The sequence below is a fragment of the Uloborus diversus genome, chromosome 5 (assembly GCF_026930045.1).
Source record: "Uloborus diversus isolate 005 chromosome 5, Udiv.v.3.1, whole genome shotgun sequence".
In the NCBI taxonomy this organism is placed as follows: Eukaryota; Metazoa; Arthropoda; class Arachnida; order Araneae; family Uloboridae; genus Uloborus; species Uloborus diversus.
The window spans coordinates 174,834,937-174,858,742 of NC_072735.1; positions in this window are offsets into that span (position 1 = coordinate 174,834,937).

Consider the following 23,806-nt stretch of genomic DNA (forward strand, 5'->3'; position numbering starts at 1 on the left):
TTGCAGTAATAGTTTCCATTCATTAATTATTTTTAAAGTAAATATTTAAAATACTATTTTTGAACATTGCTTATGAAATGCACGAGTAAAGTTTTCGCCAAGTACGTACCCATTCACGGTCACTTTGGTGCTTTTTATCGACACCTAAGAAGTTTCAGAAATTTTTCGTACTTGAAACCGTATATTCTTCAGCATGAACTTCTTCCCTTCCTTTCCCCTAAAATGGTAGTCTGCCTCTGAGTCGAACCCTTTTTAATCTCCACTTTTTCAAGAAATGTTTAGTTTTTTTTCAATATCAGTTCTATCGCAAACTTCAAAAAATAATTAACTTGCAATGAAAACGAAAATTATGTTGCTAAAAGCATTTATTACCCTCAAAAATTCATTTCAGAGACTAACTCGAAATATCTCTAACTATTTAAACAGCTCCAATTTTAATGGAATAAGGCGTACTCATTTGGTTAGATGTTCTAAGTATTTTATCTAACTGGAAGTTGATTTCTCGAGACAGGTTTAGCAAGAGTAAAGCGGTTTTATTTTTCTCGAAGCATGAGTTTTTCCACAACCGTAGATCGTACGTTAAAGGGAAGAATTAGAATACCATTTAGGGGGGGGGGGGTGTGATTATACTGAAGAATGACATTCTCCCCTCCGATGAACAAACCTAAGCAATTTCTGTAGGGTGTCGATAAGGCATAATCGTTACAAATTAATTTCATAATCAATAAAAAAAAGTAGTATTCCAAATATTTACTTTAAAAAAAATGAATTGACTACTGAAATCGTTTACATTTTCTTCATCAAGTACTAGACTACAACGTGGACGGATACTAGTGTCGACGGTTTACGAAGGGGAGGGGGGGGGGGTCATGACCCCCATGACTCTCCCTTTGTATCCGCTCCTGTGTACGTTGACAATAAATGGGGTTTTAATCCATAACTCATTTTGTTCCCACTCCTGCGGAAAATACTGTTTAACAGTTGAACTAAAAACTTGCTTTTTATAGATTTTTTAAATGACCAATTTCAAATTAACGAAAGAGTGCAAGTTTTTGCGGAACCATTGAGTTATATCAGTAGAACCCTAAGGTTCAGTGGAATACAATTTAAGCAACGTGAGCTGAGAGAGAGAGGGGGGGTTTGCTAAAAGAGACCTCATTGGGTCATGAAGTTGACAGTATTGACGAATTTGATCGAATTCAGATCAGAAGACTTTAATAACACACACAAAAAAAGAACTGTTTGCCTGATTTGTGAAAAAGCTAATCATTCATAGGAAAACGTTCACTACGTTCTATCTTTAATCTTTAAACTAACTTTGGAGCTTATCTTACTTTGTTTCGTTACTTAAAAGGTGTCTTCTCCAACTTCGCCAAGACGATTCCCCCCCCCCCCCTCCTGTTTTTCATTATCACTCGATTTGTTACGATTCCGAGTCACAACTGACTACAACTGTATTTATGTCGAGGATTGCAAACTAAGTGTCTTGCCTCCATTATTTTTTATACCGATAGATGGCAGCACCATCACCGGATCGAACAGTTAATGAGAATTTAGAACTAGACCAGGAGCTAATAGCTACCTGGTGCTAGCACCCCCAGAGGTATCGTTTCACTTGGAGGACATTGAGACCACGAGCATATATAACGTCGCCCAGTCCCCTTTAATGACGACGGTGGGTCTTCGACCATCGAGGTTCGAACTCAGGACCCTCCAGTCCTGAATCCGACACTCTACCGATCGGGCTACCACGACCCATTATCACTCTTACCTAGGATAGATTAAAGTGAGGAGGAAATTTGAAATTTCGGAGAAACTGGGGTTAAACCACTTCAAGTATTTATTCTGAACTGGTCAGGGAAACGGCAGTGTCTGCAGAAATGAATTTTTGAAATAATTTAGAGAAACGCGTTTTGGATTTAATGTTCACAATAGGGAAATGTTGGAACTCTACTCTTTCTTCGGGTGTTTTTTCCAACGGGAACCAAATAAGCAAACTCGTACAATAGATGACTAAAATGCAAAAACAAAAAAAGGGGGGGAGGAGGGGGAATTTGCCGTTACTGCCCTTTAGTGTTCGATAGCGTTCTCGGCAGTGTTTCATTCTTAATTTATCATCATTTAAAATGTGGAAAAGAAACTCATTGCTGCGGTTCGGGTAGTGTTTGAGAAGTTTTTTTTTTTTTTTTTCTAAGTAGAGGTGGGGTTATTGAAGCATCAAATCATTAGATTAAAATGAAAATTACGAGCAGTAGAGTACTTTTAAAATTCGCATAATCTCCCCCAATTAAAAGTTTTATTTTTCATTCATGCGATTTAAAAGTATTTTGCAAAATTTTTACGCGGGCAACTGATTTTTGCACTTTTGTTAACAGTTGAAATTGACCTCATAAAGCAATGCACCTTAGCGTTATCGTCCAAATAAAATGCAACGATCTCAGATGATCTTTTCTTTGGCATACAAACGAACTAGCCGTAGTCTAACCAGAGCACTACACGGAAAAACGTTATACAAAATACATTTAGAAATTTAGCATTTGAGTTTAGTAAAAGTCAATTTGTGTAATCCAAACAGCAAAGAAAAAGTTATCTCTTTAAGAAATAAAATTGACAAACTTTGTACTCAATAACCAAATGCTAAAATCAACCGTTATTTACAAGAACAAAATCATTGTATTCACGCGTTTCAGTTTTTCAAGAAACCCTTTTTTTACAATGCACAAAAAGGGGAGTTCTCGAAATAATGCTATTGCATGAAATTTGAAAGTTTTATTTCATAGTAATGTTAATTTTATCATTTAGTTCATCCAAGGTTTCCAGAGATACTAACAGCAGGTATTTAGCATAGCAAATATCTTTCAGATAATTACTTCCTTCCTTTAGGATTTCCCGAAGCACTTTTAAATTATTTCCAGCCGGTTTTCAAAAGAAACTAAGAATTGTGTTTGAAAGAAACATTCCAATTTCATGGTGCAAATAAACTCCGAATTCTTGTTTTTTTTTTTCCTCAGCCCAGTAGGTTTTTTGAAGGTTAACTGTTTTCCCATATGAAACTTTAAAAAAAAAATGACCCATTCTTGATAACCAGTCCGCGGAAAGTTACGTTTTTGCAAAGAATACCACCGCAAAGAACTGTCCAACTATGCCCTAGTCACCTTGAACACAAAAACGAGGAGAGTCTAGAAATAAGTTTAAACTTCTGACTCATAAGGAAGAAAAAGTCGTTAAAAAATTTAAAAAAAAAAAAAAAAAAAACAATTTTTACACGACAAAAAATAAATTAAAAAGAAAAATAAATGAGTACACAAATAGAAAAAAAAATCAATAGAATTCTGGGTACAATTCTAGAGAATTTCTTCATTCCCCTCCTCTCTTTTTAACACACACAAGAAAAAAAACTTGCATTTTATTCAAACTACGTCGTTAAAAATAACAGTGCTTATCAGAAAAAGCCTTTCACGACAAAAATAAGAACATGCACGAGATGTTTCGATCAAAACGTAACCCCCTCCTCAATTTGTCACTTTTTCCAACGAAACGAAATTCTGTTTGTCCTCCACAGTTCTCTCAAGGTCAGTCTCGCCTCTTGTCGTGCTTCCCCGCTTACGATTCTTAACTCACTGCTTTTGAAATTCTCTAGCATCTAAGCTTACTGACTTTCGATTAAACTGAGGATTTGAGATGGTTTATCCCTGTGGGTACTTACTGTTTATGATCTGCGACATTTGAAACTGTCCAAATTGTGTCTTCTTGATCTACTGTTGCGAGTTCTTCCCATTGATAAAACTTTGAATTGTTGAAAACTGTAATCGTTGAATTAAAATCAAAAGCTTTATAGAACAGCGCTGATCAACATGGAGGTGCATCTACTTGGGGTGGGGGGGTGGGGGGCTGGCGCAGTAGAATTTCAAAGACATGCTTAAAAGATATAATAAAACGTAGCACAAACAATAATGTGCATAATTTTGTAGTTTATGTGAATAATAAATTATCCCCCCCCCCCCCCCCATGGTCAATCCTCAGTGGTAACATCTTCTATAATTAAAATCTGAGCGTATGTATCTATGTCAGTGGTTGGAAAAACTACATTTTTTCGTAACGAACTACAACTACTTTAATACAAATGTAGTTAACTACAACTACTTTTTTCAAAATGTAGCAACAACAAACTGCTTTTGAAATTTAGTCGCTACTTCTATACTTCTTAAAAAAATAAAAACACACGCATGCACACCATTTCAGGAATGAATTAAAAAATTCTAAAAATGGTTTAGATTATATATTGGCTCATTTGAGCATGGAAAATTATTACAAATTATTTATTCTTTCATTCCTTTACTAAGCCTATTCGTCAATCCGAACATTTTTTTACGAATATTCCCTACGAGAAAGGATTTAGAAGTGGAAGGAATTCAACCTTCAAAATTTTAATCTTTTCCTGAATAAATATTTGATTCAGGAATTGCAACTTCGCTATTTGAAAATGTAGATTGATCCAAGTCATAATTTGATTTAAATTTTACGTACACATACATATACAAAAAATTTGATTTAGATGATGAAAGCATCTTTCAAACGGAAGAAAAACATTAATTTTCATTATAGGAGTTAATTTTATAGGAACTTATATTTTGTAGGAACTAATTATTTGAGTTTGAGCTTCAAGTTAGGAGTCCTGACCTGGACACCATCTTTTTTTCTTACGCCCCTGATAAAATGAAATGAAAGCATTTTTTTCAATTTTACCGAATAAACCCAAAAACTTACAACATTTAATAATCAACTTTTATTGTGTTAATTATATCAACACTCAATCAGTAATAAAGAAAAAATAACGAAATAGGAAAAATATCCCAAACGGTACTCCTATTTATAATTAAAAATAATTATCCGAAACATGAAAAATAACTAAAAATGCTTACTTTGTTTCAATGTGAAATTTTTAACAACATGGACTCGGGCTACAATGTGATTTGACTTACGCGAAATGGTTATATAGCGAGTTTTTCTCGAGAAACGAATTTTACAGCTGACGCTAATTCCTCATCCGCAACCCGAAAATTTTCGAAGAAGAAGCGCAGGGCTTATATCACCTTCTTTCTTGGGTACTAAATATTAGTTTCGTGAATGGAATTTCCCTGTAGTATCACTAAAAGCGGATGTTCTCAACACCATACTAATCGAAACACCGGATTGTTAATGCACAAATCGCCCCTCCACCTCTTTTTCATTTTAAATATGAAATTGATGAAACAATTTCACATAAGCAAGCTGTTTATCTAAATTTTGAAAATGGAGGGAAAAACAAAGTTTTTGAGAAATAAAGAAATATACAGATTTTCGATGTGCTTGAACTAAAAGGTGAGTAGGATAAAATTAGTGACTCTACTGTACATTAGGTACTATTGTAGCTCTGCATTTTATTACTGCTACATACTATCTGTACCTTACGTACTGTTTCATTTTATGCCATTCTCTCCTATTGCTTTTGTGTATCCTAACTAGTTTCATTCAATAACACAGTTTTTTTAAAGAACAGTAAAATTTCAGGTCTCTATGTTTATGCTCGGTAGTGTGAAGTTAAGAATTGAACTAAAACAGTTTGAGGGGTGTTTTCAAGAGTTTGAAATAATTGGTAGTATGTTGATTTAAAAAACGTACAGATACCCTTTACCACAACGCGAAATATCAACTTACGCGAGGAACCCATCCCTCGCGTAATTTGAAATTCGACTGAATGTGCGGATGATATTGATACCAAAAGTGTTTTGCTAAACGTTCAAAGATTGCATGAAACGGACACATTTCCGATGTCATACGTTTCTATAACACTGTAATATTTATTTTTAGCCGGCCACACAGCAGTTAAATATCATCATCATTTATAACATTTACAACAGCTTCCATATCAGGTGGATATATATATATATATATATATATATATATATATATATATATATATATATATATATATATATATATATATATATATTGACACAATCTCATTGACATCTAAAATGTTCATGCACGGGACATTCTCTGCTGCCAGAAAACACGGTACTAAATTGGCAGTTATCGCTTGTTCTTTTCTTTCTAAGCAATGCTCTACTCAATGCGAATATTGGGAAAATATGAAATTTTCGATGCCAAACAAACTAATGGTGTCAATCAGATAAAACGTATGGCGTCAAAATAATGTCAGAGGTCAACTCGAGTTTTACTCGCGTAAGACTTGCGCCAGTCAAATTCGTTTGAAAACACGTTTTTTTTTTAAAACTTTATTCAAAAGTAAATGCAAACCGCTAAAAACTAATTTTATTTGTATTGAACTACTCGCTACTCTATTTTTTAAAAAAAGTAGTGCACTACACTACAAACTAAAAAATGTAGCTATTACAGTAGCGTCGCAACTTTTAGCGCGCTACTTCCAACCACTGATCTATTTATGTATGTATCTATGCCCAAGTTACTCCTCCCGAACGCCAGTAAAATGACCATCGGACCAGGTATCGATAGATTCGTAATTTTCCCGCCTTTATGTTTGGCTATTTAGCATAATCCTCCGATAATAATTAGCGAAGCTATCAATTAAAAACTATTAAATAGAATACTTAGATTTTGGCATGAAATCCCTAATTTTCGAAGACTTTCCTCCATTCAAATTATTTAGTGCTTCATCTCAAAGTTACAAATTTTAATAACGCTTTTATTAAAATTTGTAGCATGAAGAAAATCATTGAGACGAAAGATCTGTTGCCACTTTTTTTCTCGAGTATGAACAAATAAAATTCTAGTTTTCGTTTTAAAGGCTTTTCCTGTAATCGGGGGATTTAAAATGTTTACTTTTTGGTTATTTTCCTGCGACCTTCTGAGGTAGACCGTGGAAAGCCGAGTGACGCAGCTGGTAGAGACTTAAAGGTTGCGAACCCGTACTACATAATGATTCCCCCACCCCCCCAAAAAAAAAAAAAATTGTAGACTCAACCTAGAGAGGTTTTTACAATCATATTGACGCTAATTATTTCGCACTGCTGGTTGGCTTGAAATAAAGAATTGTATAAAAAAAATCCCTTTGATACAAGGATGGGGAGGGGAGGGGCTGGGGTAAGAATCCTCTTCTTGTCATATTGGCTATCGTAATAAGCTTTCCTAATAAGCATCAGTCACCGATGACAGTAGGGCCGAATCAAAAAAAAAAAAAAAAGACAAGACAAATATTATAGATTTAAAATCTGAGCGAAATGCTTTTCCTTCCCATGAAATGAAACATGAAATCAGTTGGTGATATCATAACTGGTTCGTTTGGTGCATAAACGATACAAGCAATAATTAAACATTTAAGAAATTTCTTTGTTAAGAATGAAAGACTTTCAAAATTGGACTACAAAATCCTATTAGAGGCTGTCTTCAAATAATACCACGCTTTGAGAGGAAAGGGGGGGGGGGCGATTATGAAGTTGTGACCGTTTGTGACAAGGGGGGAGAAGGGGGTAACAAGAAGTGTGATAGCGCGCATTTCTTACGAGAATATGCTTATTAAACACAGCCGAGTTGTGACAAGGGAAGGGTAAGGGGGTAAAGTGAAGTAGGACACTCTGTGGCAAAGGTGGAGAGGGGGGGAGGGCCAAAAACGTTCGAACCAAGTGTCACATTTTTCAACAGGCCCTTAGTATTCACAACATCATAAATAATTTGCATGCATTGCGGGTAGTATTTGAGAATATGTCAGAAAAAACTGTTTTACGTTGAAACTTGATGTTCTCAAAAACAGTTTTTTGTGAAGTGTCACTTATCACCGATAAGTGATATATTCGTGTAAGAACTTATGAGACAAGACCCTCCCTCTCTCTCATGACTACTGCTCTGTCATTAGAAATTTTGAGAAGATGGGTTGAACCTGACCCTAAAAACTTAGTAAACCATTACAAATAATTTAACGTAGAAGCGGATAAAAAAGAAATCACACTAAGACACTATTTCAAGAAAAAACTAACGGAATCTATCTGGATGAGTTTCCGAAATTCTGACGGCGCAAAAAATGTCAGGAATGTTCAATGGTGTTCGGCGTGAAAAGCATTAATAGCCGTTAAAGCTTTATAATATTACAGGTATCGAGATCATACCAAAGTAACTACTAAACTGAGAAATAAAATTGTTAACAAATTTGATATAATCAAATCTTTTACTCGGTAATTGAGGCTTAAAAAAACAAGTGATAATTTTGTCGTTAGATATGTTCTACATCAACACAATACATTGTTTAAACATTTTTAATAGACTTAGTTCTGAAACTTGACAGTTTAAACTATAACTTACCAAAATTTAGCGCTACCACTAGTATTAAGTGGACATCGCATTGAAAAGGCTAGCTTGCTGTTCTCAGGTATCCTCGACGCAAACATTCAATTTTAAAATACTCCATCCCCTGTAAACATTCACAAAACTGCGATGAAGCACTCGGTATAAACAGACGTTGAAAATTTTTTTGACAGATTCAGAATTCGCTGTTGCCATTCAAACAAACATAACTGCAGCCGTTTCTTCTTCTTCACGGCGTCTTTGCACAAAAAGATAGGTTGATTTGAAATAAATATTCCTTCCACCCCCTGCAGTCGTTTCTTTCATGTAAAACTTTAGTTTAAAGTTATTCGAGTTTTAACTGGCGCACTGCGAGAATCATTTTTAAACTATTTTTTATACTGGAAGCTAATCAGTTTCGTATACATCAGAAGATTGCTAACATAACGCCTTGTCTCCATAAAAGACACAGGAAGTACTTAATCACAAAAAGACAAAAATTGCATCCGGAGAGAAGGAACCAACAACCGAACCCCCCCTCCCCCCCCCCATGATTTTACTTCGCTCAGGCAGCTGCCAAAGCAGATGCTTCCGACCTTTCAGCTTCTGATGCCCCAGGCTCAAGAACTTAAACTCATTTTTAATGAGCTTAAAAACTTCTCTTCTACACTCTTCTAGACGTGTAAGCATTTATGCAATATTTTTGTAACCCAATTATAAATTACGAGAAATGTTTAGCTGATTACTTAGTTGTGTTGTAACCAATGATGTGGATCAGGTAAATTACCTACTGGTTAGGCAAATATTTTTTGGGTATCTGCCCTAGACCTTGATAAATATTCAAAACCTGGACATTTTGGAAAAAAAGTAAAAAGTGAATAAATGATATATTTTTATCTAAATACAAAATAAAATGTGTAAAAGTGACCTTTACATATGTTGTATACAGTTTATATTATTTTTACTGAACAATTTGTTTTAATATTTAAAAAAAAATTCAATCGACTCATTTCTAGTCTAAAAAGTGTTAGTGGGATCAGTTCACCTTGCAGATTTAAAATCCAGTGATGCAAGGAAGTAGTCAAAAAAAAAAAAAAAAAATCTAATCTACTGGATGGTTTGCCGTTTGCCCTTTTTTTTTATGAAGGACAGAAGCATTTAAAGTTAGACAATGTTCAGCTGTAGACATTATAGGATTATTCATCAGTGCAGAATTTCTTAGCCTTAGATAACTTTGACTCTGAAATGTAAAATCTAACTCTAAAATATTTGAATGAATTCATAGTTTCCTTTTAAAGTGAGCAAAAACTCCGTAATATGCATTACTTATTTCTTTCAGAGAGATATATTTTGAATTAAGATGCAATATATCTTGCCGTACTTGCTTCTTGGATTTGTTAAATGTTATTTCAAGACTTTTTTAAACATGGCTGTTCTGTAACTGTTTTAAGTACATTTGCAAAAGTATCACAATTCCCCCTTTAACCTGTGATATCATTGACTATAGTTTCCACTATCAATAATAATTACCCTTCCGCATTTAAAAGCCAAACTTGACATTATTTCTTTTTGAACTGACCTCAACTGATCTTACTTTTAAAGTTGGCTATTATATTATTGAGAAAAACACATAGATGTTTAAATCAAGTATTGCATGAAAAATAAATGATGTTGTATAACATTTGTGTTTCCTGATTTAATATTTTTGATCAATAAAACTGAAAATTTGTTAAATGGGTCAAATATGTAACTTTTCATTTCATTCCATATACTATATACATATTGCAATAGCTTATATGATAATTTTTCATTTAATATTGCAATAGCATTATACACAAATGTGAGTATTTTGTTTGAATAGAGTTCACTAGAAAATAAATACCCATTCTGGGTGTTTAGCCGGTTATATACCTTGGGTATTTACCCTCAAAGATAAATACCCGGTAATTTTACATCACCGGTTGTAATTACTTTAACATGTTGATTACAGACTAAACACGACGACGTAAAACACGTTAATAAAGTTTGAAGGAAAAGAAATCGAGCTCATAATATTGACGATCACTGAGATATATGCGAGTAACTGACGCATTCTAGATGAATGAATATACAGGGTGTCCCAAAAGGTCGTTTACAAACTTAACATGCTGGTCTGTCATATCATGATGAACAAGATTTACATAGTAACATAAGTTCGAAAATACAATGCTGGCACACTACATACACACAAAGTCAGACACTAAAGGATGCACAACATGTCGCATATTTATTACACAAAGACGATGTTGCGCAACATTTTAGTTTTCAAGGAAGGCTTATAGCTGTTGTTGAAATTTGCTGCCTTTAGCTGTCATACACGCGTCGCAATGACAAAGTACCGACCGTTGTAATAACGATCCATTCGGACAAGATTTCACCGATCGCTGCGTTGTTGTTGTAACGTGATTATGAGAGCTGACAGGACGGAAATTTTATCAACTACTTTAAGCTTTCCTTAAAAATTAAAATGCTGTGCAAAACTGTCTTTTTGTAATAGATATGCGACATGTTGTGCATCCGTTAGTGTCTGACTTTGTGTGCATGTAGTGCGCCAGCATTGCGTTTGGGAACACATGTTCCTATGTAAATCTCGTTCATCATGATATGACAGACCAGCATGTTAAGTTTGTAAACGACCTTTTGGGACACCCTGTATACTGGAAGGACCCATAACGTCTTGAACGAATGAAAATAATCCCTAACTTCTCGTCAATGTGTTTTTATCGTCACACCAGAAATTCGAAAATGTCCCGCCCTCTGATCATCACGTTTAAAGTCATGAAAAAAGTTTTCGCGCTCATTTTTTGTATCACCAAACATTGACCTGCCTTGTGCTTTGTTGCAGTAATTGTTACTCGATGTCTTCGCTATCATCGCATTCCTCACGAAATAGTAATTCTCTTAAAATCTAATTTTAAATCAAGCAAAAGTAAAGTAAAGATACACGTGGTGAAGTCATGCGAAGAAGATCATTTTAATTGCGCCGCTTCAAACTAAACTTTCGCTTAGGTTTCTAAATTTTTCAGAAAAGTTTCCAAATGGATTGGAAAAGTGCTTTTAAAAGAATGTTTCCATTAGTTTCAGAACTTGTTTACAGCGTACGAACGCATGTGTTGTGTTTTACAGAGATTAATTTTTCAAATTTGATGACTCCGCCCCAAGCTCGTTTGTGGCTCACGAAATAATTCCAAATGAAAAATTTTAAATTCAGTTATATCCGTCAGCAGTTATAAAATAAAGGGGATTTGACCTTTTAAAAAAGATAGGTCCCCAATAAGGCAAACACTTGAGCGATGACTATTTCACGCAGGGCTAAAGGCATGGGGAGGGGGGGACCCCCTGTTTTCAGCCCCTGACATTTCTTTGAGTTTTGACGTCTTGAAGCCAAATTATGTTTTTCCCTACCACGAACTGCTTTAGGACCCTAATCGTTTTGTTTCTTGTTTCTACACGTCATATCGCAATCATAGTTGCGAAGTACATAATTTGAACTCAAGAAGTCAAAATTCAACTAAATGCAAAAGGGTTGGATGCTGTTTTTATTAAAAACAAATTGCGTGAACTCGATAGCAGGAGACATGGACGCCACCATTCAGGAGGAGGGACATTTTCGTGCATCCAACGGTAAAATACAGCGTATCTAAAGGAAGGGGTCTAGGGCAAGTCGAGGTTCGTAGTCAGAGTAGAAATGTCCGAGTCTTCAAATTCAAATAAAGTTTGATGCTAAAACGCGAATTCGAAAGACTCAATAAGATATAACAACTGTTTTTTTTTAATCCAAAAGTATTTTTGTAAGCCTGTTGCGTACTAAAAGGTATTAAAATAAGTACGTAATTTTTTGTTTACATTACATCACTCAATAATAATTACAGTTCATTTTAATAGCTTTATGTTTAGGTGAATTCTAAAGCAGCCAACCAAATGCAAATTAAAATAAGATATATAGGCATTACAGTAAAAGTTATGTTCATACGAAGTTGTACACCGCCGCATTTTGTGCGAAATTTGCCACAGGCTCATATGTAACCTGCCATTCCGTAATATTGCGTACAATTTTCGTTAAAGTTTAAATGCTGAAATATTGTTTAAGATATATTTGTTAACTATTTTAGAATTAAAGCATTTATATGTCTTTATAAACTCGTAATTTAACTAGGGGTTCCACACTTCCAATGCGCATCACCCGGGGAGTGGAGGGGGGGGGGGACGGCTCCTCACGAGAAAAGTTCAGACCTCGTTTGAAAGCTTTTTCCGCTTCGAGTTACCAGCTTTCAAAAATTCGGAGCATACAATTTTATGGAAATCTATTTGTTAAACATTAGAACGCGCGCACGCAAAAAAAATTAAATTTTAAAAATAATCATAATAAATGCTGCTTTTGAATACTCTCACTTTAAAAAATCGCAACTAATGTAAAATTAGGTTTTAAAATTGAATTTCTTCGCTTGTATGCAACTTAGGTTTACAAAAAAAAAAAATACGAAGCGAACATTTCAAAAAAGGAATTAAGATTTCGACCTGTTTTTTTAGTTTCCCCCCTCCACATAACGTCCGGGGCGGGAATTTGAAGAAAAAAAAAAGCCAGAGTCGAAGGTTTCAAAATCCAGGAGTCCGAGTCGGCCATTTTCCCTCCGCAGCCCTGGTTTTGATATCACTCCACTGTAATAACTTTTGAACGCCAGTTCTCTACAAAAACAACTGTAAGTTGATATCGCTTCATCATCAGTTAGGCCTGATGACGATAAAATCAAGCTTTTGCGAATATTTGTTATACTATATTAAAAATTGGGTAGTTGCGTTATTTGTCTCCATGGTCATATTTGACGCACCCACCGTGAACTACAGGGCCATATCACAGTCCTTCGGACAAATGTAGAGTCCGTAATAAGACTTTTTCTACCACTGTTTGCTTAGCACACTATTTTAATTTGAGTTTGTGTGTTCGGAGGACAAACTCAAAAAATAATAATGTAAACAGTAGCAGTAAATTGAAGAGTTATGGGGGGAAAAGTCATGTAACGGACTCTCTCTACATACTTGCCCTAAAGACTGTGAAATGACCCTACACCAGAGGCTGTCTGGCCCGTGGGCCGCGTGCGCTCCCCGCCTGTGTACCCTCAAATGCCCTCTGTGTGCCTTTCGCTTTTTTTTTTTTTGGTCCTTCAATCTGTTCTTTTTGTTTGCGTTCTCGAACTCTTCTTTTTCATGTGTTTTTATTTGCGCCCTCGAACGTGTGCGCTTTCGTTTTTTTTTTTTCCTTCGTTTTTTTTTCCTTTCTTTTTTTTTCTTCTTTTGCGCCCTCAAACCTGAGCGACTTTGTTTCTTTCTTTCGTTTTTGGGCCCTTAAACCTGTCCACGTATGTCTGTATGTGTGTCTGCTACTCTATCTCCTCCTTACTGGCAATGTCTATCAGGTCTATGCTGGTACTGCTGGATACAGGATATCCAAGGGAAGACATTCTCATCGCTTTAATCTTTAAGGGCCCAGATATCTAGTTCTGATGATATCCTGAGGACGATCAGGGGTAAAAGCATTAAAATCATTAACTGTCATCCACCGCAGGCGGCATTGAGGCAAAGTAGGAGGCAAACAGAGTTTGGCGAGTGAACCTACTAGAGGCGGACCTGGCTAGTATTTCAGTAACTATTGATGTTTTGAACTTTTATCTGATACATTCTATGGGAGATTATTACTATGTCTCTCAACTCTCCTCTAATCTGACCTGTCATATAAAACGGACATTGTCGAGAATTGCTTGCCACTCACTCCCATAGCATCGAAAAATTTGTTTTAACTTTTAAATGGGTGTGTTTTATTTTGAGCAATCACTATTGCTTATTGTTCTCATTTGACTGTTTTTGATTTTACGCTGATTTTATTTTCCCGCCAGCACCCTCTGCAGCATCACCGTCGACCGGCCGCCTCACGATGCTGCTCCTCTTGCGAAAACAGTGTCCAGGTTGGGTTCATATCCTACACACACACACATACATACAAACACCTACACACGCACACACCTACACATACACACACTCCTACACACACACATACACACACTCATGCTTGCACACAGACACAAACACACATTCCTACATACATACACACACACGAACGCCTACACGCACACGCGCGTACACAACACTCACATACATGCATACATACACTCACACATACACGCACCCACACACATGCGCCTACACAAACACACACGCGCATACACACGCTCGTAATTGCAAAAAACATAATTTGAATTCAAGATGCCAAAACTTTAAATTAATATATATATATTTTTTCGTTTTTCGGTAAAATGTGCTGTAAGTATAGGTACCCTTTGCCCCCTCACGCCCTGGAAAAATGACGCGTCTGAGTATAACCCTTCTGTTAGTTTCGCTACAAAATTACTTTTGTACATGGAGTAAGATTTCTTTAAAAAAAATTATTTTGAGACACATAAAAATCTTTAGGCCACTTTCTAATTTGTGCATATTTATTCTTTTAAAACCTGCGCACATCTGTCTGTGCATGTGTCTGTAACCACTAACTTTGAACCCTGGTTGACCCAGAGGTCCTCCGATTTTGGGAGAATGGAAAGTCTCAGTTTACCAAATGGAATTTCAAATTTTGCCGAATCGTCAAACAAAATTTGACGAAAAAGGAAGTTTCGTGAAGTTCAGTGACATACCATCGACTTGGCGCCTGGGTAGACCACAGCTAAGAAGGGTCAATTGGAGATAAAGAAAACATGGGGTAAATGGAAGTAAACTTCATTTACCCACTTGAGGAGATTTTTAAAAGCAGTAGTTGGTTTCAACTACTTTACTAGTCATTTGGAAAGTTAGTAAAACATTTTATTATGAAATTCTTTTTCCCAGTTATTTTTGGTCGGCAAGTTAGGTGCTTCTGATTACCCATAAATCCTGTACTCTGGGGTAAATGGTAGCAGCTAAGTGTTTTATTCTTCCAATTTTTTGGTGTAAATGACACGTTTATGTCTATTTTTCATGAATAGAAGGATAATTAATTGTTTTGTATGATTTTTCGTGTTACATGATTTCAGATTACGTTTAGAAGTTTTCGCGGGACACATGCGACCTGCTGTCTGTCGATTAAGTATTGTTTTGGTGCAGAAGCACCTTAAGCATCTAAGCTAATTGTGTATATGCGAGTACAGTCGACTCCCGCTACAACGCGATCCGACTTACACGAAATGGCTATAACGCGATTTTTTCCCCGGTAAAGAATTTTATTCCTAACGCAAATTCTTCACCCGCAACATGAAAATTTTCCGAAGGGAATCTCGGTTTTTTCGTGAATGGACCTTCATCCATTTGGCATCGCTGAGAGCGGAAGTTCCCACACCGTACTAGTCTAAACATCGTTTATACAAATAACTACCCCTCATTTTCCATCTATTTTTTCCATTATATATGGGAAAGTTGATGAAATATAATGACACCTAAGAGCGCTGTTTCATTTAAAGTTTGTGAAGATAGAAGGAAAAAGAGAAGGGTTCAACAACTATAGTGCGTTTGTTTTTCTTACTACATAATATACGTACGGTAGTGGTTTATTTTACGTCTTCCTTTCTCATTGATCATTGATTTTGTGCATCGTAGCAGTTTTTTTATGTTAAATAAAACGTTTTTTTTTTTAAAAAATACAATAAATAAAAATTCAATTTTTTATTTAAGAAACAGTAATGTATAGTTAAGAAATGGTTTTTTAACAGTTTGAAGTGGTGTTTACAAGTGTCTTCAGTCGTATGGGTACGTTTATAAAAGTTTTTACACATACCCTTTTCCACAACACGAAATTTCAACTTACGCGAATGGTCTTGGAACGCATCCCTCGCGTAAGTCGGGACTGGACTGCATCTACCTACAGATAGCTATCAAAATAATGGAAACACTTGGAAAAATTTTTGGGAGTCGCCGTAAACGTTCTGTTTAAAGAGGTTCCCTTTCAACTGCAATCACTCACGCTGGTGAATCCAGATGGTGATTGAGTTCTGTGGTCACTTTTGCTGCTGTTGCTCGCCTTTTAGACATTACAATCCACTTCAAAACCCGTCGGTTTTTTCCCTGAACTTTTTTTTTCGTCCCCTATTTTGCTTTGCTAAGCTTGTCTTATTGCGCGGTATGTACGCTGTCATGACTTTAGATACTGTATCTCTATAAACGCTAAAAATGTTGAGATGTTTCAGTTACAATTGCTCCAGCTAGACGAGCTCCAACCATTTGCCCTCTTTAAAATTTTTAAGAAGTTCAACACTTTACGTGCTCTAAAAAATTCCAAGACTTCCAGAACTTCAGTTAAGCCACCATATACTCCCAGAATATATACTTTCATTCACAGGCGTTTCCATTGTGTCTATAACTACCTGTACATCAACCTCATGGGGAGATAAATGAGTTGTTTCCATTTACCCCACATCCACTGGGGTAAAAAGAAAAGCGATTTCATTCACAAAAAAGAAGTCATGCAGTCAAATGTTTTGCATCTCTCACAGATTGTGCTGTCTGGAGCATTATACATAAAATTTTGTCTCTCAATTCAGCCAAAAGAAAGGAAGAGATCTAACACCAAAGCATTAAAATTCTATTTCTTTTCCTACTACTATTTCGTTGAATCTAGTCCCTAAAAAAATATATCCCCGTTAAATCCCTCCCCTTTCAATCGCAAAAGGATTTTTTGCAGACTTACTGTTCTGTGTAAGCGTTCTGTAATGTCTAAGTATGTATGTACATCGCTGTTCTATTTCAATATTCAGGCATCCTAAAGATATGTAATTTTGAAATTTCAAATTAGATGTAAAGAGAAATTTATGTTTTAGTTCTCTCTCTCTTTCTAGTTCTATACTGAGATATGCTGAATTTCAGTTTATTCACTCTCGAATTTCATTTATCTTGGCACATTCTCTGTATTTTGTACTACAGAGAATGTACAAAGTAGAAAATCATATGTATAAATGCGTTTTTCTCGAAAAAAAAAAGAATCTCTTAAATGATTCATTACTGAAATCGAGTAGTGGATATGTACTGCCTATTTGTGTGTACTAGTATTTTCTCTTTTTTTTACATTTAAGCATTACTTTAATTTTGATGCTAATACAAATCTTCCGAGGAGCAGCTATAAAGTAGCCCAACAATGCAAAATTCACGTATTGTTATCAACTTCGGAGGAAAGAATTTTACACAACAGAGGTTATTTCATTGTTGCAACAATGTCATGTCTCTTCAACAAAGCTAATGAATCGTAAATTGTTCACTCCGAAGCAGATAAGACAGCATTAAGCCTGAATTCTTCTGCTCTTTGAAAATTTGTAATTTTGTGAATTTCTTCGACCTAACGGCGTGAAAGGTAAGTGAAAATGTATTTTTAGCTCTCCTTTGCTGTCAGAGTAAATTAAATTGAAAAATCTTTCAGCACAAATTGCATTTTCTTTATAGAGTCACTGCGCATCGTTCTGAACATGGGCTTTTATATTGCCGTGTGCAGGTAAAGAGCAGTAACAGCAAATTTTCCATTTTTTGAGCAATCACGATTGCTTATTGCTTTCACTTGACTGTTTTTGTGTCCTATCATTTTATTTTCCCGCCAGCACCCTCTGCAGCATCACCGTCGACCTGGTCCTCACAATGCTGCTCCTGTAGCGAAAGTCGTCTCCAGGTTGCAGCCATGTCCTACACACACGCGCATGCATACACAACTACACACACACACGCACACGCACGCAAGCACACACACACACAAACACACACAAATACATACACAAACACATACACACAACTACCCACACATTCATGCCTGCACACAGACACAAACATATATGCCTACACACAGATACACATACCCCCTACACACAAACACACATATCCCCCCCACACACACAAACACACAAGCCTACATGCACACACTCGTGATTGCGAAAAACATAATTTGAGTTCAAGATGTCAAAATTCAAATTATTATTATTTCTCTTTTTTACATTTTTGTCATCGATTGTACATTATATTTACTGTACAAGCTCGTTTATTTGGTTTCTGCTGAAAAGGAGGCGTGAAAAACACGTCTTATTCCAACATTACCCTATTGTTAGTATTATATCCAAAACGAGTTTCTTCAAACATCTCGGAAACATATTTCTGCAGATACTGCCGTTTACCTGCACACGTTAGTATAGGCTAGTGGATGATAAAATAGGGACAGTTTGGTGTCAGAATGAATTTATCGCTTAGGGAAACTCAGGATTTCCTAGTTGGGGACACACTAATCTGTATGGCAACCTTAATATTTAACACCATTTTTTTTAAAATTCAATCCAAACTATTTATTTACGATTTCAAACAATATTTTGTCATTTTAACAGACTTTTAAGCAAAATAATTTCCATTAAATGATTAGATTTTCCGTTGTTGATCCTTGGGCTGCTTTCTTTCTACTATGGTGAAAATTCAAAAAATCCGCTATCATTATCGCCATGTTTGCTCTTCTTTTTCTAAATCACTATTGAAGAAAAAGAAGTAGCAAGACACATTTTGTCAACTTTACAAATTGAATCTCCATTTACCCTAAAATAAATGAATAAGTTTTGTGTAATTTTGCAGTTTAACAAAAAAAACATATCTTGCCTTTCTAGAAAAAAAAGCCAAATTACAATCCCTTTGAAAAGTTTGGAGTGTAAAATCATTCATTTCTAGCGAATTGCTCATAGGTGTTCCAAATGTCTTTCCATCTAGTCAGTGTATCGCAAATATGTAGAAGCTAGAAAAAACGTTCATAGCCGCAGATATATTTTCCCAAAATGATCAATTTGGTTTTACGAACATTAAAGCGCACAAATCCCCTGCTCTCTTCTATATTTTAGTTATAGAAGGAGGTAGAAAGCGAGTTTTAGTTTCTTGAAAAAGAAAAAAACAGTATAGGGGAGAGTATTGTACTTTGGGACTCTGCGAATTTCTAAGACTCTACTTTTAGCAGCCATGTTTTTGTAATCTCTAATAGTAACCTTCACCACTAAATGGTGCCATAGTACAAATCAGCATCAAATGAGTAAAGTTGACAGTTTTGTGAGAGAAAGAAAATTTCGTGATTCCAAAGTAAACATTTTCTTCATTTTTATTTTATTTACTGTCTTTGTATTTGTAAAACTAATCAACTGAATTTTATTTTGTTATAAAAGAGAAGAAGGGGAACATGGGACAAAGTGAAATGGTGAAATATTTACTCTGCTTTAAGCCCTACCTATCTGATATTATTTTGACTATATAGTACCATATGTAGTTTATTAGTCAGGAAAAAAGTACCGCCGAAAATTAAAGCATTTGGTAATATAGGCAATTTTAAAAAATTGATACTCGTATTGCAATATTTTGTTGTAAGTCAAAAAAAAATTTTGGTACTATGAAATGATAATGTTTTTGTTATTAACATTTTGATTATTAATTGATACCTCCCAATATCCAATGCAGTATTAAATTAATTAACATTAAGATTGTTTGCATTTTTAATAAATTGTACAATTCGTCAAGTACATACGGGGCCAAGTGAAATAGTTTGTTTCATTTACTCACTCAAACATTTAATCTAAATCTCTTACGTTTTCATTTATTAATTAATTCATTTCCATTCCTTTATTTAGTAATTTACTTATTTAGTCATTCATTCACTTATTTTCTTGTTAATTCATTATTTTACTCACTCATTCGTTTTTCGTGATATATTAATTGATTAATTCATTTAGTTTTCGTTTATAATACGTCATTTTCTTTTCATTTATTCATTCAACCTTTTATTTACTTATTCTTTTGATCAAAAATATGTTTTGTAATCGAATAGAAATACTTCATTAGAAATATGTTTCGTTTTTTACTTTGACCCATGAAAAAAAAAATGAAAAATTTCCTTTTTTTTTTTTTTTTTTGAAGACTCAAATTTACAGCCAAAAATAAAAAATACTGTTTCAACGCAAGTTTTACCATAAAATAGAATGTTCTTTCTTTATGTACTGTAATTTTCAAAACTAATTTCCGATTTGTTCATTTTGAAAAAACTCAGTCATCATAGCCATTTCACTTTGCCCCACATTCCCCTATTTTCAATATTTTGTTTATGAGAAAACAATCATAGTACATCTAGATTGGCCACCATTTTAGTTTTTCTTAAACCTCGTGGTGATTGTAATTTGGGACAGCCAAACATTTTATACCTTAGGGCAAGTTCCAAGGTACAACATATGCATGGTTCTTAATAATTAAGATATGTTTAAAAACATGGAGCAATATTTTAATCTTATTTAGTCTTTTAAACGCATTAATTGTTAGATAATAATTCATTATCCATAATTCATGATTAATTATTCATGATTTAATTCACTAACATTGGTTCAAGACTTTTGCCTAGTACAACAGGTTGTGTTCCAAGATACAATAGAATGTTGTAACTTGGAACAGCTTAGAACTTTTACTTTAAGGGGACCGTGGACCTTACAAATAGCTCAAATCGGTCAAAAATATGATTTTTTTATTCCGTGGAAGTAACAATATATGAAGTGAGCTGAATCGTATGAAAAAAACCTCTTGTTGATCTAATGTTTTATCACGAAGTTATATGCGTTAAAAAAAAAGTAAACAGAGCGTATTTTCCATTAAAATGGCTGTAAAACATGTACAAACAAAGTCGAAAAATTAAGTAAAACTAAGTGTCAAACATGAAAACTAAGTTTCAAAGAATTCTTACATTAGTATTAATGTCAAATATTTAGTCATCGTGAAAATATTTTTCAGGAGGTATTAAAATACGAAGAACATGAAATGTAGGTGAAATTAGACTTTAACGTCATTTATCTCGGACTGGAAAATTCGATGTGATACTTTGGAAGTAGTTTGAAAAAACTGGGTATGCATTAAGGTTTAAGAGAATTTATGTTGCTTAAAAATATTAAAGTTTTTATTTTTATGTAATATTCGCAACAAAAACTATTGCTTTACGCGAAAAAAAAATTACTGTGCAGTTAATAATGGACCAATCCTTAAATGGATACCCAAGGTTCTTGGCAATGTTCTGTTCTTTGATAAAATGCAAATTGTTTGAGAAAAGAGCAAAAATTGAGTCGCATGGAGCATTTAGAAATTTTTATTTCAAATTTCAAAACTTTTAATTTTAATTAAATTTTTATATTGTTGCATTTTTTTTGCTTGATATTTTGCATGCTAATAAACTTACTAACTTTTATGCCCAATTTCATAATTCAAAATTAATAAACAAAAGAAAAAGCTAAGATTCACGGTCCCCTTAAATGGTTGGCAATATTTTATTTTCAAACTGTCTTAATTTTAAAAAAATATATTGCACAGATGTATGTCGGGGTATTTTAATGTGACTTTTAGTTTTTAAATTTGTTTCACATGATTGACGTAAAAAATTAAAATATTGTAACGGATTCCGGCGCGACTTCCACTTTCTTGAAATGAAGACACAGTTCTTGATAAAAACCTTTATTTACACTATGTACAGGAGAAATCGTTAACAACTTCTAAATTAATCAACAGCAATTAAGCAAATATCACTCAACACCGTAAACTTAACGGTTACACACGTATTTACTTCCAAATACGAAAACAACACAGCGAAATGCCTCGCTATAAACAGAGCAAATACGCTCTCAGTTCGAAATCTCAATCGAAAGTCTCCTCTTATTCCAGCGTAACGGTTTATATACACACCGAAAAGAAATCTCTCAAATATTCCACACGCTTCTGGAAAATAGTAGACCGTTATCAAATTTTATCAATGAACAAAAAGGAAATAGGGGTCGTATACTTTAGCCATATGAAAAGGGGTTGTATATTCATTACGGGAAACTATTTACAGGTTACGTTACTACAATAATTACTATTTACAGGATTTGTAACAATATGAAATGTGTCCAAAGGTACAACACTCTCCTCTACTTTTTTTTTTTTTGATATCATATGAATTTGCTACGAACAATTTTAAATTGAGTTTTTTATGTTTCAATAAGGGGGAGGGTAATTTCGAAATAAATTGTACTTTATTAAATAATTAGAAAACTAATCATTTGATGCGTTTACAAAAATTAACTATAAACTCATCTGCAAGGCAAACACTCTAATTACAAATAGTGCTTCTAATTAACTTGCTGCTTAATGTTCTTACAAATTTATGTATGTTGTCACAAATAAGTGTCACAATTAAGTATGTATGTTAAATCACAAATGTTTACTTTAATTTGTCATTAAATTGAAACATTTATCATGATTTTTCATGTAATTAATGATTACAAATCATGGGGTAATTTGGGCATACATTGCCTTTTACTTAACAGAAGGAAAAATAATTTTAGTGTTACAAAAAGAAGCATTTATAAACTTCCTCACTACCTAAGAATATATGTGCTAAAAATGAGAGAAGATTTCTCAAATTTTTGCTTAAGATTTTGCCTTGCAAAAGAAGTGAGCATATGGATGGAAGGATGTCCGACAAAAACTCGAAATGCAGCTTTTTTCGGATATCTTTACATCCATAAGCTCATTTATTTTGCATTGATAAGGGGGTTGATAATAACCCCGAAACACATGTATGCAGTTTCTTGCAACTTTGTTCCTTTTTATGTTGTTTTGTTTCTTTTAAGTGTCATGCAAAGAAAAATTTTTTAATTTTGGGTAAAAGTATTTTTTAAATTTCATATTTCATGCATTAAAGTATTAGTTAAAATCTTTATTTTTTGAAAATTCTCTTAATTAATGTGGTCATATAATTTTGAAAACAAATTGTAATTAACAAAAAAATCGATTATTTTCAAGTTTAATCTTTTAGCTGCAACAGAAAAAATACGGATATTTTTCTGGCAGTAACAATAGGCGAAATGATATCAATTGTTGGATGCTGTTAAAGTCTTAAAGAATGTTTTATGTGTTGCAAAATATTGTTTCGAAGCAAGTGTTATTATTCGCTGGCTACAATGAAAGAGTTACTGTTGTCCAAATAACGTACTGACCTTTGTTACAAACTCATTTTGAGAAAAATTCGAAAGCTGTTTGCAACGTTTTAATCACAGTGCGGAGTTTATGATTTATTTCTCGATTTTTGAAATCTATTTCTATTAAGGTAAATTAGCATATTTCTTTGGTGATTTTGAAAAGAGATTTTATTTTAAAATATTTAACATAAAATGAAAAGTAAGATGCTATAGAATAAGTATGGGTAAATCAATGGTAAAAGTTCAATTCAAAGTTCTTACTACTGCTTTAAAGAAAATGTCGCATCATGATTGGATAATGATTTTTATTTTAAACTCTTTTAAAACGAAGTTATCATTTTCTTTCATGGCTTTATTCTTAATTTAAAGTTTCTAAATTAATAATTATGGGTTTATCGTTTATGATCAGAAAATATTTTAAGTAATGTAGCAAATTAAACTGAATATGTGTAAACTTATAATTTTTT